Source organism: Uloborus diversus, unplaced genomic scaffold (assembly GCF_026930045.1).
Source record: "Uloborus diversus isolate 005 unplaced genomic scaffold, Udiv.v.3.1 scaffold_11, whole genome shotgun sequence".
Lineage (NCBI taxonomy): Eukaryota > Metazoa > Arthropoda > Arachnida > Araneae > Uloboridae > Uloborus > Uloborus diversus.
The window spans coordinates 2,234,339-2,248,548 of record NW_026557765.1 but is presented as its reverse complement, the minus strand read 5'-3'; positions in this window follow the sequence as shown (position 1 = coordinate 2,248,548).

Below are 14,210 nucleotides of genomic sequence, written 5' to 3'. Positions count from 1 at the left end.
AATCTTCGATGCACCCAACTGACAAAATCAATCGCCTGGAAACAGTTGTGGCGACTGTTGATATTACAAATCTACACTGTGGACACCTTGAAATGTCTTTGACGTCACCCATGGGCACACGATCCGCAATTCTGACGAGGAGGCCCTACGACAACAAAACAACCAGGTTTCCTCACTGGGACTTTACTTCACTTCACTTCTGGGGAGAGGATCCGGGAGGGAAATGGTTATTCGAAGTGTCCAATCATGGCCACGAAAACGGTTTCTTAAATTATTTCTCGCTCACGTTTTATGGAACGGAAGAAAAAGGACATCAGTCACAACCCAGGAAACACTTTCAACAGCCAGAAGTATCTCTCTCATTACAAGTAACATGATAATAATATTTTTTTAAAAATCCTGTATTTTTAACAAAAAAAAAAAAGTTAAAGCAGTAGTATTAATGAAATACGAAAGAAAGAAAACTTTAAGAAAAAGAAAGGGAACAGCGCATCGTAGAAAGATGTCCAATACCATTAAGTGCAAGTACAGTCGAACTCGCTTATAACGAGCTCTGATTTAACGAGAACCCGGATTCAACGAGGAAATCAGAAATACTTGGTTGGTACTGTGGGAGCATAACTCGCTTTTAACGAGAAAACCCCGCTCAAAGCGAGCAATATTTTTGTGAATCGTAAAATTTCTATTGACTTCCAGCTTAGATTATCCTTTTTTTGGTTCATATTTTATATCATTCTAAAGTCAATCAAAGTTAGTAATAAATCATAAATTTTGAGAACAAGCGATGACAGCACTTTTTTTAGTTTGTGGAGGAAAGAAACATTTAAAAATTATATATGCGTACATATGCGAATCCTCAAAAATAATGACAAAAGAAAGACATTCCGACAGTTCAAAGCGAAGTAACCAACTTGTTTGGCACTGTACATAGAATAAAAAAAAAGCCAACCATGATGCAGTTTTATGATTTTTTTAGCGAACTCGCTTTCTACGAGCACTCGGTTATAACGAGCAAATATCGCGGTCCCTTTTCGCTCGTTGAAGCAAGTTCGACTGTAGTAGATAATTGACTAAATATCAGAATCGACAGAAACTCAAAAGTTCTCAAGGCTCGAAACATATGAGGGCTTTGCAATTCTAGATGTATGTTATTATTATTATGTTTGTACATTGAGCATAAATTAATTTATTGTTATACACTGCACACTGAATTAGAAAACTCAGTTTTCAGGAAGTCAGTCCCAGTTGAAGAAAATCATGTAAGTCCCTTCTATTGGGCGAGTGCGGAAACTGAAAATGTGTGACAAACTGTTTTACTCTACTAACTGTAAGCAGTGGCGGCGCGAGAGCAAAAGTAAACGTCGGCGATGCAGTTTTGCGAGGCCCCTTTTAATCATAAAATATTGTGAGACAAATAATTAAATTCATAGAATTAGTTTTTGTACTAACTATTGGCACTTAGGGTTCCCAATTCACTTAATTGCTGGGACAAAAACATTTCGTGATTAGTAGCACAGTCACAAAAGAAGAATTTTTTCGTGGGGGGGGGGGGGAGCCGGCACTTTGACTGTGGAAAAAATTACCTGATAGAAAGGGGGGTCTGGGGGTTCTCCCCCGGAAAGATTTCGAAATTTGTAGTTTAAAAACGCCATTTTGGGCTTTCTTTGCTGATGTTAAGGTAAAAAAGGTACAGGGGGTCTCGGTGGAAATTTCTAGAAATTGAAGCCTTAAAAATGCAATTATAGGCCATATTTATCGACTTTAGGGTCAAGAGGCTGTCCCAGATCGATTCTTTAAAAAAAAAAAAAAAAGTCAAAATCAATTTCCTGCAAATTCTCGAAATTGAAGTTTCAAAAACGGAATTTTAGACAAACTTTGAAGATTATACCGGAAGGAAGGGAGATCCCTCGAAAATTTTTGAAAATTATGGTCCTAAAAACTTAGGAATATTTTATATTCAGGAGCCATTCCACTTGAACTTTCTGTTAATGAAGTTTAAAAAGCCTAATTGCTTATGATATAAAAGAAAGGCGATATGGGGACCCTTGCCCGAATATTTTCTGAAATTCAATCCTTAAAAATGCGATTGTATTGCCATATTTTGTAATATTACTCTCGGTAATTTTTGAAATTCAAGCTAAAAAAAACGCAATTTTAAGCGATTTTCGACGGTGTTGAGCATTTGGGAGCTTTAAGCTGGAAATATCGCGAAGTTTAAGATCTGGAAACAAAATTTCAGTTGCTACATAATGCTTTCGGTGTGTGTGTGTGTGGAGGGGGAAGAGTTCGGAGGAGCAGCATTTTGGATATTTTCGTACTTTTAGATGAACTTAAGAAACAAAAGAAAAAAGAAAAGAACTGAAAAGAAAAGAAAAAAGAAAGGGGGGGGGGATAGAGTTAGCTGATCAATTAGCTGTTGCCAATGAATATTTTTAATTCAGGCCCCGACAGAAATGGACCAAACATTTGCTAAGGCTGACTCTGTGCAGTCTCTCCTACACGCACTATTTTGATTACTTTTGCGTCTGTTATATTTAATGAGAGCTTCAATCGAAAACATGGAAATATCTTAAAACTTCTGAGAATTTACTTCTGAGAATTTTGCGAGGCCCTATCTGCGCGAGGCCGTCGGCAGTTGCCGACGTCGCCGACGCCTAGCGCCGCCACTGACTGTAAGCTTTGCAATTCGGAGTGCCTACTTGCCAAAGTCTTTCGATTTCAGGAAGTGATTCCATCTACAGTAGGTGCAAACCTAACCTGGCAGCACTGTGAAGGCTACGCTGATCCAAATCACAGCATTACGACGCTGCCAGGTTAAGTGAGGCCCAACTATAATGGTAACTGAAGGACTCAAAAGACGGAGTGCCCCTTCCTTGTCACCGTAGCGAACATAAAATGAAGAAGCAATCAATAGCGGATACAAGGGGAGGGTTATGGATTGTTGACAGTTGTATCCGTCCACAAGATGTTCAAACACTTTTGGAATAAACTGTAAACGATTATAGTAGTCTTTTCACTTCATTTATTGTATTTGAAAGTAAATATTTGAACTACTAGGGCAGCGTTTCTTAAATAGTGTTCCGCGGAACCCCAGGGTTCCATGGAGATCACTCAAGGGTATCACGAAACTTGCTTTTTTTTCTACACAACTGTCAAATTAATCACTCAAAAATTAAGCTTGAGTTCAGTGTCTAATGAGTATTTTCCGCAGAGAAATTATCAATCGTGGATTAAAAAGCCATTTTATTGTCAATGTATGACCTTCAATGATGTCAGCTCCATAAAACGACTCTTTTATTGACATGGCAAATGATCCTTCCTTGCACCAGAAATTAAAAATAATACCATCCAGTGAAATTCTGGTGCAATTTTAAAGATGAATGTCAATTGTCACGAAATTTCTTGTTGGCATTTTTACTACTTGCAACGAAATTTATGTTTTCAACTTATCTGTCAACAAAAATTAAATATCACCACTGACATAGTACTGAACCTGATCTGAGAATGCAACTTTTTTCCAAAAAGCCTGATGTGAAGGATGTATCTGTCAAAGTAAAAATAAAAACTATATCATTTAAATAAAAACTTTAAAATTTTCTTTGAAACTAGTTTAGATAGTATTCAGAGAAATTCGAGTAAATTTTTAAATTCGTGTTTTAAGTCGAAAAATATTTTTTTTCTGAACAAAAAAAGCTTTTATTGAAAATAAAATGTTGCATGCAAACTATACTATTACGGATAACACATGGGTTCCACGAAGAAAGTGGACATTCAAAAGGATTCCACTTATCAAACAAATTAAGAAACGCTGTACTGTTTGACCGCGGATTGTATGTAATTTGGCAATCTGCCAAGTGAAGACTATTCCATCTGAATTAATCTAGCAGGGGAGAAGGGAAAATAACGATGGGATTTTGATGCACGCTTTTTATAATGTAACTAGTGCTTTATTCATTTATTGCATTCTCCAAAATAAAATAAGAGGGAAAACAAAAATAGTTACCATGGAAACAACAAAAAGAAAAGAAAATATTTTCATTTCGTTCAGGAAAGTAAAAGCAAAATGGTAAGCTCAAAACTTTGTTGTGAATAAATAAATGAATTAATTTTTGCCGTGAGAATATAGATCGAATCGACTTCAGATTTAAAAAATGTTGCTGAGAGAGCAAATTTTCATTTTTGCAAAACTAAGGCTAAATAATAGAGAGGCAAAAGTGCACATATATAACAAACCAACTAACACCCCTATAAACTAATATATACGTCCATTTCCGCCTATAAACCGGATATCAGCCTTTCCATGTAATCGATGGTCAGACAGTACTAGGGTAACGGCACCAGTAACAGACATGCTTAAGACATCGCTCTCAGGTTAACTTAACTTTCTGAGCCTTTTAATGTATTTAGACTTTTTAAACTATTTTTCTCTCGTGCAACTACATCTCATCAAGCGTTTGGCTGCTTCTGGATCCTCTGAATGAGTTAATTCTACTTTCATTTGCTCGATTTCGAAATAAGGTCCGACCCCCAGTAACAGACACCGCAATTCTGATGATACCCAGTAACAGACGGGATGAGGAAAGGATGGATAATGGACAGAATTCCCCTTTTCTCTTCAAAATGAGCAAAAGTTATTTATTTTTAGGTCTAAAACCTTATCAAATTCAAATGAACATGAAACACCGGCAGACCTCGTGGTGGCTGTTCATATTGTAACGGATTCGGTGCGACTTCCACTTTCTTGAAATGAAGACACAGTTCTTGATAAAAACACAGGAAATTTATTTACACTATGTACAGGAAAGATCTTCAACAACTGCTAAATTATTCATCAGCAATTAAGCAATTATCACACAACACCGTAAACTCAACGTTTACACACGTATTTACTTCCAAATACGAAAACAACACAGCGAAATGCCTCGCTATAAACAGAGCAAATACACACTCTCAGTTCGAAATCCTCAATCGAAACGAAACTGTTTATCCATCGCTAACGGCTTAAATACACCGAAAAGAAATCTCTCAAATATTCCAGAAAATGCTACGACGTTCTACAACTACACTTCCATTGATAAAATCAGTGAATGAAATAAGAAAAAAAAGAATAGGGGGTTGTATACTTGAGCCATATGTTAAGGGGTTGTATATTCATTACGGGAAACTATTTACAGGTTACGTTACTACAATAATTACTATTTACAGGATTTGTAACAATATAACCTTCCACCACTGCCTTATAAATACCAACTGGCTCATAAAATTCACTCTGATAACACTAGATGGTTGCAACGTATTCATGGATCGCAGCAACATCAGTTTTACCCGCCTAGAATTCTTATTATTTAAATCGAAACTTACGACTGCCTGTTATACTGGACCCTCGTCTGTTATTGGTGCCCAGAGCCCGATCATTCTGATATTGGACATGGGGCTCATTTGTATTTCAGGCCCCCCCCCCCTAGGGCCCGACTAAGATTTTTGAAGACACTGGGCATGAAATTCATTTTATCCACCCCCGCCCCCTATAGTTCCGCATATTCTGAAGCTATAAAATATTTCGATAGTTGCGTATTAACACAACCATGCTAAATTTGGTGGTAACCTCATATCATAACGTTTAAAAAGTAATAGAGATATAGTCTTAATATATAAAAATCAATGTCCTGAGATAACATATATATATACATATATACATATATATATATATCAACGCACAGCCAAAACCGCTGAAGCTTCAGACTTGAAATTTGGCAGGCATGTCCGCATGATTACGAAAGTAACCACTAAGAAAGGATTTTTCGAAATCTCAATTAGTTCGGGAGAAATTAATTAAAACCCCTTAATTTCTGCGAAATTAAAACCTGTCATTGAATTCAAATCCCTTATTTTCGAAGGCTTTCCTCCATTCAAATCATTATTCAGTACTTCATCTCAACTTTTGGTCGATAGCGAACTATAAATTTGATATTGTTTTTTTTCTAACGTGGTTCTTCGAGGTTTTTCTCAAGTCAAATCATAATGTTTCTGTCTATTGCTTTCATTTCTTCAAAACTAGAAACGAAGTTTTTAAGAACATCATCACAGGCGAAATATCCTTTTGAATTTAGAAGAGTGCAGTTTCCTGTTAAAGTTTGCTTTGCAATAACCATTAATATTAATAAGTCACAAGGACAGACATTAAAAGTAGCAGGGACCGATTTAAGAGAAGACTTTTTTTCATACGGCCAATGTTATGTAGCTTGCTCCAAAGTCAGTTCATCAAGCAGCTTAATAATTTTAGCACCAGAAAAAAAAAAAAAAAACTAAAAATGTTGTGTATAAAGAACTTCTTGCTTAAACATAAGTATATCAATAAAATGTGGATGGCCTGTGTTTGCAAAGATAATCAATACTTTAAAAGGATCGTTAATAACAGTTAAAAATCGGTTAAGGACAAAGGCATATATGTAAGGAGTCCAGGGGCCCCGGGATCCTCCCCAAATTAGAAAAAGTTATAGGTAATAAGTAATTATTATAGGGGATTTTCTAAACTAGGTGCACCAAGCACTGTTAACCCCTGCTAATTCCATTACCCGAGCAATGCCGGGTACGGGAATGCTAGTATACGATAATTATATAAGATGGGGTTAAACTTTGCCAGTTTACCGTAAATATCAAAGGTAGTTATGATATAACTTTTAATAGTAAATACAGACTAAACTTGGAGTGGTTTTGAGATTTGCAGAGAGATCAATTTTTTAAGGGGAATTTTTATCAACAAATAAAGAGATTGTTTTCTTGCCTTTGCTTTTGCAAAGATATCAATGACATCATTGTTCTCTAGATTCTGAGTGAAATCACTATTTATTTTTAATTAGCGGTGATAAATTAAGGAGATTTTGTGCCCCCCTGAACCCTGAAATCAAAGAGCAGGGGCCTGTGCCCCGCATGCCCCTGCGGTAATCAGGCTCTGTTGGTGTCGCTACCCTACTTCTTTTCATTGCTTATGAAATTCACTTGCAACGTTTATGTGTTACTCCTTGCCGATTTGGTGTTTTTCATTGACACTCAAGCAATTTTTACTTTCTTCTATATCTAATATATAGAAGAAAGTATTGGATTCGTGCAAATTTTCGAATTTCGAATTTTGACGGATTCGAACGTTTTGAGGTGTGCTGAGTCCATTTCGACTATTTTTGGAAAATGTCTGTCTGTCTGTGTGTGTGTGTGTGTGTGTGTGTGTGTGTGTGTGTGTGTATGTGTGTCACGTCTGTGTGTGACCAGTTTTTTGTGGCCGCTCTACAGCAAAAACTACCGCATGAAATTGACCGAAATTTGGTACACATATGTGCCCCTATGTGAACTTGTGCCCATTAGTTTTTGGCGCGAATTCCTCCAAGGGGGGTGGAGCAATGGACGTTTTTTGAGTTACGCGTGCTTGCTATTCCTCAGGAAGTAACTGGCGGAATCAAACAAAATTTGGTCCATATGTTGCCCCTAACAGGAGCAGGTGCTGATTCAATTTTGGTGTCAATAGCTCAAACGGGGGTTGAGTTATAGAACGTTTTTTATCGTCAATTGTGACTGCTGTATCTCAAGAAATAACGAACGGAATCAAACAAAATTTTTTTGACAAGTAGCCCTTAGTGGATATAAGAGCTGATTTTATTTTGGTGTCAACAGCTAAAAGGGGGGTAGCGCAATCGCTCGTTCTTTTTTTCCATTGTGAGTGCCCTATCTCAAGAAGTAATGCTACGTTCTGGTTGAAATTTGGAATATATGTGAATCCATACGTAAACAGGCTTTGGTTCAATTTTGACTCCAATCGCTCCAAGAGGTGTTGATTTTTTTTTTTTTTTTTTTTGAATAAAAATAGTTTTATTAATGCAACAATAAGAAAGATAAATCGTAATAGATTGTCGTCTGCGTATTTCTCGTGATTTTAATTGTATGGAAATGATCGGAAATATTATCTCAATGATTTAAAATTTTTAACTGTTTCCATCTTATGTTTGTTAATAAATAAAATATTTGTAAATAATTGAAGTAAGGCTTTTAAAGTAACTTTCAATTTTTGCTCTTTGTTTTGTTATTACAAAAATTCAGACATTGGGATGGTCGTCAAGTTTTTGCATGTGTAATTTTGTTTTTGTTAGGAATATTGCTTCCTCGTCAAGCATGAGGAGGGATCAGAAAAAGGAAAAATATAGAAGAAAGTTTCGTGATGGCCACAACATACTAGTTAGAAATGTTTCGTGCCCTACACCGTAGGTTCGTCCATAGGGAGGGGGGGGGGGGGCTTCTCTAGCATCACCCTCTGAAATGGTAGTCTGTATCCGCCCCTGTTCCGACATAAGCAGTGACTACTTATAAAACTCCTGTCTTGGACTTGACGTAGTAGTTGAAAATACCGCTAATAATTTTAATGAATTTGAATGTTTTTCTAAACTATATTGAGCTTCTCGACAAAGACTGTTGGCAGTTATGTCTGGCGTAGGTTAAAAAAAAAAAAAAAGATAAATTAATTTGAATTTTTGCTTCTTGAATTCAAATTATGTTTTTTGAATCACGAGTGTGTGTGTGTGTATGTAGGCGTGTGTGTTTATGTGTATGTGGGGGGGGGGGGTATGTGTGTGTGTGTGTAGGCATGCGTGTGTGTATGTACGCGTGTAGGATATGGACGCAATCTGGAGAAGGTTTTCGCTAGAGGAGCAGCATCGTAAGGCCGGTCGACAGTGGTGCTGGCGGGAAAATAAAATGATAGGACCTACCTCAAAAACAGTCACGTGAGAACAATAAGCAATCGTGATTGCTCAAAAAAAACCTAATATACACATAAGTATTTTGGGCGAGAGCAGAACAGCTTCAATACAAACAATAAATTTCATATTGGTAACATATTTCACTAACATATCATGAAAATCAGTTTAATCGAGTAAAACTCAAACAAGTAGCATTAAATATAAGGACAAAATCTTTAAAATGAATTTTGAAAATATTTTGAGTGAATCCTGACAGTTTTATAAAATGTGAAATTATTTTCTCTTTGCGCCGAGGTCTTCAACTGTTCTGTCGATTTAGGCGTTCGATATGACATGGAAGGATTCGAAAAGAAGAAGAAAGGATGTAAGTGCTTCAAAAAAAAAAAAAAAAAAAAAAAAAAAACAACAACAACAAACTTACCTGTAGGGCAACAGGTTGCTATGCTCTGTCAAAAGTGTCACAGTCGTCACTAGTCGTTTCATCGAATACTTATACAAGATCTAAAATTAAATTAAAATTAAAAAAATAATAATAATTTGAATTCTGAAAATTTGAATTCAAATTATGTTTTTTTGCAAACACGAGCTGCGACACGACCCTACTCATTGTGGAGATATTGTTTTTAGAAACGGTTCCTGTCCCCCCAAGACTGCCCCTCCTCTTGGGCGGTTACGTGTGTATAGTTGTGTATGTGTATGAGTAGGCTTGTGTTTGTGCGTAGACTGTATGAATGCACGTTGGCGTGTATGTGTGTAAAGGCGCGCGTGTGTGTATGACTGTATATGATGTGTGAGTGTGTATATGTATGAGCGTGCGTGTGTGTAGGACATGGACGTCACCGACCAGGAGAAGCGGATTCCTGGGGACATTGCTCAGGACTGGAGGAGTCGCGCTTGCAGAGGACGGTGGGGTTGAAAAAGGAACCAGACGTTAAGGACGGTCAAGTGAAAACAATTAGCAATCGTGATTGCTCAAAAAATTGCAAAATTTAAATTGTACATTTTTTTTTTTTTTTTTTTTTTTTGATGACATGGGAGATTCAGAAAAATAAATATTATCACACCTAGTAAAATTAGTTAGTTGCAAAAGCAGAATTAGGGGGGGGGGGGGGGTTGCGACGGAAAATCCTTTTATAAGTCTTTTTTTTTATATGAAAATGAATTTTGAGTATTTTATTTGTCAACAAATACAAACTGAGATCAAATTTTTAAAAAAATACTAGCTGCGTGCCCGGCGTTGCACGGGCTACCTAAAAAATGTAAGAGCAGTCCAGTTGATGCTTTTGTAGTACACTGACACTAGTTTCTAACGCGTTAAGGAATAAATAAATGCGCGTAAAGCAAGGTTTGCAAAACACCAGTAAAACATATTTTTGCCAAAACACCTCATCAACGTTAATAATCGTTATCAATGATACAAGTTATGAGTACATTTTCAGTCAGCACAAAAGGGGAAAATATATGCATTATCAACTATAATCTTTACTCACGTTAAACTGAATTACATCTGATAGACTATATCGGAAATATTTATGCACAATAACAATCCGCTTTTTACATAAAATAGTCTACTACCCGGCGTTGCCCGGGTGTTTATTAATGCAACATACCACTCAGATAAATATTTGGATGGATTCTATCCACATGGTCGTACAAGAATTACGTTTCTTTTCAATGATTTTCTTCACGCTGTAAATTTTAATAAAAGCGTTCATCCGGAAAGTTGAGTTGAAGCACTGAATAATAATTTGAATGGAGGAAAGCCTTCGAAAAATATGGGTTTTATTTTGAAATCTAAGAGTCATAATTAATAATTTTTAATTGATATCTCCGCTAATTATTATCGGAGGATTATGTTAAATAGCCAAACATGAAGACGGGAAGATGACGAATCCATCGATACCTGGTTCGATGGTCAGTTCACTGTCGTTCGGGAGAAGAAGCTTGGACATAGATAGATAGATACTCAGATTTTATATGTATAAGATTTAAATCATTAAACTTTCTTTCCTTGCCGGTCTACAATAACATCGTCACCAATGGTTCACAATTAGTTTCGCGGACACTTAAAATTTCCCCCCCTTTTAAATGTATCAAAAGGTATGATTGAAACTGAAAAACAGGGAGAAGGAAATTTCGTATCGGCGAAACTGGGAGACACCTCACAAAGTGTGTGAATAAAGCTTAGATCGTATTTAAAGATAAAAAGGGTAACATAATTCAAATTCTATATAACTTGGAAGTTCCAAACAAATCCCATCAGACGCAGAAAAACTCGTGCTTTCTTTTGACAGCGGTGCCCACTTAGGGAGGGGGGGGGGGGTCATGGCGCAGGCTGCGCCATTGAAATTTTTAAGGGGTTGTTTTAAGGGTATTTTCCTTTTTTTGGTTGGGGGGTCTTCGCAGTATTGGGGGGGGGGGGTGCGCTGTTAATCTTAAATGGGTGGGCACCCCTGCTTTTGGTACTAATATTTAAATATGCAAATGTGTTTTGGCTACTGAAATTGCAAAAAAAAAAAAAAAAAACCTTAAGTTTCGAGGTTTTTTTTAAAAATTATTATTATTTAATGTCTGCGGTGATAAAAGATCCACAAAAACGAGACCTAGCGAAGAACACTTTCTATCAAGTCTTCATTAAAAAAAAAAAAAAAAAAAAAAAAAATCGGTTCACCGTATAGGAACTACGTTGCGAGATCGGACACATCAACCTATAAAGTAAACCTTCGTTTTACGCGGTTTCGATTATACGCGGTTTAAGATTTGACACCTTTATTTTATTTTACGCGGATGAGTTTTGGTTTTACGCGGATGTGGCAATGCAAACACAGAACCCTTTTCTTTTTCTCCTCTTTTAAAACCCAAACTCCTAAAGATTGCAGATTATGCGTAATCAATTGCATTTTGGAGTGCTAATAATTGAGCTTGGGCCACTGGAGACATTTTATGCGATTGGTTCCAGAACTCTTTAGAGAAGTACAGTCGAATCCCGCTACAACGCGATCCGACTTGCGCGAAATGGCTATAACGCGAGTTTTTCATGAGTGATGAATTTTTTTATTGCTCGCTTGCAACATGAAATTTTTTGGAAAGGAGCGGCGAAGCGTTAGAATGGGCTTCGTTGACACTAAATATTGGTTTCGTGAATGGACTTTCATTAATTTAGCATCACTATAAAAGCCGAAGTTCACACACTGTGTTAGTCTAAACAACGCTTTGCTTTAGTTTTATACAAAATAACAGCCCCAATTCTTTTAACATTTTTTTCCCTTCTATATATATGAACGTTAATAAAACAGAATGGCTCCCAAACGAGCAGAATCGTGTCTGATCAAAATTCAAACATCATGAAAATAGAAGCGAGGCCAGAAATAAGGGTGTTTCCACACTGCATAAACCATCATCTTCATAATTTGAAAAATTATAATTAAAATTACGATATCTATTGTTCACTGCTATTATACTGCAGTAATGTACTTGATGTAAGTACCCTACTGTTTAAGTGCATGTATCTTATTGATCATAGATTTTGTGCTTTCTAACAGTAATCATGTTAAATAATAACGCTTTTTCTAAAATACAGTAAAAAGTCAGTTCTTTATAAAAAAGATACGGTAATATATAGTTAAGAAATGGTTTGAAATAATTTGAGGGGTGTTAACACATGTCTGAAATAATTGGATGTGCTTATAAAAATTATCTAAACATACGTTGTTCCACAACGCGAAATTCCGACTTGCGCGAGGGATCTTGGAACGCATCCCTCGCGTAAGTCGGGATCCGACTGTAAAGTAATTAAACTCACCCAGTTCAGAGCTCACTGGAAGAAGAGCTTTAAAGAGAGACAAATAATTTCAAAACAAAGGAGAATACCGACATCGGCGATACAAAACCAAAAACGTTCACGTTGAAAATTTTGAGCCATTCCTAGACAATAGAAATGATCTTTCTGATTTGTTAGTGAAGGAATATTCTATCATGGAAATTTCGCAAGTGATCATGGATGCGTTAATGCTCTGCAAAGAATTACAGAGCAAAATCCTTAATGACTGCCAAAAGACTATCATAGCCAACTCCACTTTATAAACAGAACACGAAATTAATTTATGTTTTCTTTATATATGTTGTGCATAAAAATCGATATAAATACACATTAAACTTATGATACAATTAGTCATCACTAGGATGAAGTATTTTTTTTTTTATCTACGGAACCTAATTCCTATTTTAACACTAGTATTAGGTCTCAATTTACGCGGCATTTCCGTGGAACGTAACCCCCGCGTAAAACGAGGGTCTACTGTAATCCCTTTTCTTGTTGCTTCGGGGTTGAAAAAGATGTCACCGCCAGATTTTGTGTAGACTCACAAAAAACAACTTGGAGCCCATTCTGTCTCAGAATTTATGAATTCCGAACGAGAAATAAGTTCTGTAAAACTTGTTTTGCTGCCAGCGCAAAGTCAATGCAGAGAAAACAGCCTAGTTGGCGAAATTTTATTGCTTTATTGAAACAGGAAGTCAAATTAAGCTTCAGTTGCATGTCAAATTTAACCTGTTTCAGACAAGCTGTTTCATTGAATCAGTATTAGGTCTAAAATCGAGCTGGAATGTAAAATTTAAGCCTAATGCAAGAAAACTGGGAAGTGCAATCATCAGAATACCTGTTCGATCAAATCAAAACATGAGCAAAGACAGGTAATTTTCTTTAGAAATTAAAAATACATCATCAGTGTTGGTGAGAAAATAAAATGCAAAAAATGTTTTTAACACGCTTTTATTAGCTTCACCTGTATGTATGTATGTATGTATATATCTTGTAACGGAATCTTGCAGCTCAAATTTCACCCACTTCCTGCGATCGGATTCTTTTGAAATTTGGCACGCGATCTCAGACCCGATGACAATGCAATATTCTATAATCAAATTAATTAATTAACCCTTTTAATTGTTAGTTTCCTCCAATTTTAATCAATATTTTGGCATAAATCCAACAATGTGAAAAAGGAAAAGTTAAAAAAAATACATTAAAAAATGATCGCAAAAATTATTTAAAAATATCTACAAAAACCTTTAATTTTTCTGCATCAGACAAAATTTGTTCCAATGTTCCAAGGTAATTGGAACATGAAATATAATTGTTTTTAACTAATTTCATGCCAAAATTTAGGTGAGCCTTCAATTGGAAATTCATTGCTGATCAGACCATTGTTGAACAAAACTTCTATTCAAATGCATCTCAAATTTTCAAAGTAATACTAGCTGCGTGCCCGGCGTTGCACGGGCTACCTAAAAAATGTAAGAGCAGTCCAGTTGATGCTTTTGTAGTACACTGACACTAGTTTCTAACGCGTTAAGGAATAAATAAATGTGCGTAAAGCAAGGTTTGCAAAACACCAGTAAAACATATTTTTGCCAAAACACCTCATCAACGTTAATAATCGTTATCAATGATACAAGTTATGAGTACAT